The sequence below is a fragment of the Corvus brachyrhynchos genome, unplaced genomic scaffold (assembly GCF_000691975.1).
Source record: "Corvus brachyrhynchos isolate BGI_N302 unplaced genomic scaffold, ASM69197v1 scaffold122, whole genome shotgun sequence".
Lineage (NCBI taxonomy): Eukaryota > Metazoa > Chordata > Aves > Passeriformes > Corvidae > Corvus > Corvus brachyrhynchos.
In genome coordinates this window covers 1,077,035-1,081,014 of record NW_008236778.1, presented here as the reverse complement: position 1 = coordinate 1,081,014, position 3,980 = coordinate 1,077,035, and the positions used below count along the sequence as shown (strand labels likewise).

The 3,980-nt window shown below is 54.5% G+C and overlaps 1 long non-coding RNA gene across 1 annotated transcript in view; it reads right to left on the bottom strand.

Annotated features, from left to right (window-relative positions):
- The window catches only part of LOC108445118, a 10,063-nt gene that overhangs the window by 1,798 nt on the left and 4,285 nt on the right, over positions 1-3,980 (bottom strand). The window contains exon 3 of the long non-coding RNA XR_001859870.1: positions 2,455-2,668. This is a non-coding gene — a long non-coding RNA (uncharacterized LOC108445118). The remainder of the gene's footprint in view (positions 1-2,454; positions 2,669-3,980) is intronic.

The following is a 3,980-nucleotide window of genomic DNA, read 5'->3' as shown; positions in this document are numbered from 1 at the left end:
CCCCCGCCCCGCCGTGCTGGTGGTTCCCTTCACGGGCGGGCGCTCGCTCCCTCACGGCCCGGCCCGGGCGGGACCCGCTGTCCTGCCGGGAACCCGCTGGGCCCCGGCTCCTTGAGCCTCCGGTGCTCATCGTTACTGTGTTCAATCTCTGCTTGGATTTGCCTTTGCCGTTCCTGTTTCTGCTCCCGGTCCTGAAAATGGCATAGAGGGTCTCCCCTAGTGAAGCAGAGACTGCCGCCTTCATCTGTGTTAGGAAAATTAATCCACAAACACCAGAGGTTTACGTCCAAAAAGGAGACAGAGGAGTCCTGTAACTTTATTCAAACAAAGGGAGAGGTCAAGGGGCATTTCCCATGCGGTCTCTCAAATTGTTGGAGGACGCAGCCTCCTTTTTATCCTAATCTCCCGGCCGCATTTCCCTCTCTCTTTCCCCACTGGCTGAGGTACCTGAGAGGTACAGACTTCCCGAATTGCTGAATACAAACCCCCTTTCTAATGTGTACCCCCTCCCCTTTATTTTCTTTTTCCTTGTGTCTCTGTTCTTTTTCTCTAATTCCAGGGATTTGACGCAGTCTTGAGTAACAGTCTGTGTCAATTAGTGGAATCCCTCTGGAATTTATGGTTTCTCCCATTGCTTCTTTCACCTCTCAGTATCTGGCTTCATCTACCTGCAGGCCCACAGTTGGTTTGTAAAGACAGCTCCTTCTCATTCCTTTCATCTGCCGGGTTGCAGGAGGCCCCACCCTCATCCCTCAAGACAACCATGACCTTTGCCTTGAACCAAGACGCCTTCATCTCCCAGGACAGCAAAGACTCTTGCCTCAATTGTCCAAGCCTATAGAGACCCCTACCTGTTGGAGAATGGTTAGAGGATCAGGGACATGGATCATTGATAAAGACAAATCAATAAAAGAACTGTACAAAGCAAAGGCCTGCAAGCAAATGCCTGCATGAGAAAAAGCTTCCATGAGAAAATGCCTGCGTGAGAAACAGGCCTGAGAACAAAAAGGGAATTTTTAGGAGGTACAGTGCTGTTCTGATAAAGATGTGCTGACCATGAGAAGGGAGGAAAATCTTTGATCTCTCAAGACAAAACATAAATAATAGAAGCTTGCTCTATCGATCACATTGATTGTCTGCATCTCTTCCCCTGCCGGAAAGTCAGGACCTACCTGCATCTGCCAGCATAAGGGAGACCTTCACCTCTATTCCTCTGGGCAGCAGAGACCCCTGTCTCCATCCCCCAGGACAGCACAGGTCCCGGCCTTGTTCATCCAAGACTGGGCAGACCTGTGCTTCCAGGTGAAAGGACTGAGAGGGATGTGTCTTCACAAACAAACTCTGGGCCTGCTGGTTGATAAAGCCAGATACAGAGAGGTGAAAGAAGCAATGGGAGGAACCATAAATTCCAGAGGAATTCACTAATTGACACAGACTGTTGCTCACCTAAGGCCCTGCTAAATTCCTGGACTTAGAGCAAAAGAACAGAGACACGAGGAAAAAGGGTGTCTTTAGGCAATTCGGGAAGTCTGTGCCTCTCAAGTACCTCAGCCAGTGGGGAAAGAGAGAGGGAAATGCGGCCGGGAGATTAGGATAAAAAGGAGGCTGCGTCCTCCAGCAGTTTGAGAGACCGCATGGGAAATGCCCCTTGGCCTCTCCCTTTGTTTGAATAAAGTTACAGGACTCCTCTGTCTCCTTTTTGGACGTAAACCTCTGGTGTTTGTGGATTAATTTTCCTGACACAGGACAGAAGGGAACCCCACCTGCAACATCATCCCATGCAACACTTTCAGCCTCAGTTGAATGGAGACCCCTGCCTCCATCCTCCAGGGCAGCAGAGACCCCCACCTCAATCGTCCCAAGACTGCAGAGAACCCCACCTTCAGCTGCCAGAACCAGGGAGACCCCTGCCTTCTTCCCCCAAGACAGCAGATCGCCCTGCATTTTCCACCCAGGGCAGCAGAGCTCTGATCCCGCCAGCTGCTGTCTCCACACCCCAAATGTGGCTGACCCAGCACTTCCAACACCTTTCCAACCAGGTGTCAACCTTCCTCCACCTGCCCTGTTCACTCCTCGCCCCTTCTTATCCTCCATCTTCAGCTGCTCCAGGTGCTCCAGCTGCCTCTGGGCCTCCTGGTACTGCCCCTTGGCCCTCAGGGCCTGCTCCACAGTCTTTGCTCTGCCTGGTGTATGACCTCCTGCCTGGCTCTGGGAATACGAGAGCCGAAAGGTTCCCCTGGCCCCATCCTGCTCCCGAGAGCAGAAATACTGGCATGGACAGGGATGGGGTGGCTGAGAAAGGGGAAAGGCTGGGTGCCTCCATGGAGAAGAGGGAGCCTTTGGCATTGAGGAGCAGCTGTAGGAGGAGTCTCTGGCCTCCAAGCCAGACTGGGACACAGGGAGCTGGGAGAAGGGGAGGAAGAGCCTGGGAGTAGCAAGGAATTTGAGGCTCACCTGAGGCAGGTGCCAGGTAACAGCAGGGAGCGCTGGCCTTACTGTGTTCAGTTCCCTCAGCTCTTTTTGCTTGCTCCATCCTCATCCTCCTCCCCCACTGCAGCAGCTTCTGCTTCTGCTCCTGCTACTCTTCCTCTGGCTTGTTCCACTGCCCCATCTGCTCCTGCAGCTCAGCCCTGCATTGCTCCGTGCTCTGGGCCTGGCTCAGGGCCTCCTGTGGAGACAGGGAGTGCTGCTGAATTCTGGGTACCTTATTGAGGGCTTGCCGGGACCACACTTTGTGTGCCCACATTCCTGGCGAGATGGCCAAATTCTGGATCTCCTCCTGGGACTCACTGCGGTCAAGCTCCAGAGCCCTGCGCCCCTCCAGAGTGGGCACATGACAGGTTCCTCCAGCCATGGCACAGACATGGGCTCTCCTTCCCACACCCCTGGTCAGACACACCATTCCCTTGGAAGAGTGAGAGTGCTGCATCCAACCAGCGTGGTATTACTGGATACAGCCCTAGAGGGATTCCTGGATACAACCAGGGTGGGATTCCTTTCCTGCCCATGAACCTGGAAATCCCAGGGATTCTGCCTGGCCCTCCCTGAGGCAGGGACCACAGGAGCCCTGAGTTCCACAGCTTTCTCTGCACCCCAAAGTGTAGCCCAGAGAGGGGTGATATTGGTGGTCCCTGAGTGGAGCTCTGGGAATGCCCCAGCCTGGATGTCTCTGATCCACTGGGAGATCCCCAAGCCCTGACAGGGAGTGAGAAAAGGGGGAGCAGGAGGCGAGATGCTTATGAAAGCAGCATCCTGTCCCCATGCTCCTCCTAGGTCAGGGCTGGAGGTGCTTCCTTGATCCATTTGTAGTTCTTTTTCCCAATGATGAGACAGGCCTGGGGCTTCTCCTCAGGAATGCTGGAGGGCACCAGGAGAGAGGTCAGTGGCTCCCTGTGCTGCCTGAGCTGCTGGAGCTGCCTGAGCTGCCCACTCGGCCACCAGGTCAGCCCAGAGCAATGCGGGAAGTGCTGGGGCAGCTGTGGCTCTCCTGGTTTGGAGGGAGGCAGGAACAGAAAGTGGGGTGCAAGTGGCACCTGGCTGGGATGCAGGGGGTCAGGATGCCCAGGGCATGGCCAGGGCCTCCGCTAACACCCCAGAACTAGTCAGCCCCACATTAAAAATGCTAGAAGATTTCAGCACAATCTGACTCTCCCAGCTTTCATTGGGGAAAGATTTCACCCCTTTTCCAGCAGGCATGCTGATCAATCTTGCCTCCCCAGACAGTTTTGTTGTGCTGGATCAAAACCTCCGCTCCGTGCAGATTTTTGGGAGCAGCAGCCTGTTCCTGAAGGAGTGACCCCATGGAAGAGATCCCTGCAGGAGCAGCCTGTTTCTGAATGACTGACCCCGTGGAAAAGGCCCCCACTGAAGCAGTTTGTGCAGAACTGCAGCTTGTGGGAACAATTCACTTCGGAAAAATTTATTGAGGACTGTCTCCTGTGGGAAGGACGCCACGTTGGAGCACGGAAAGCGTGTGTGGA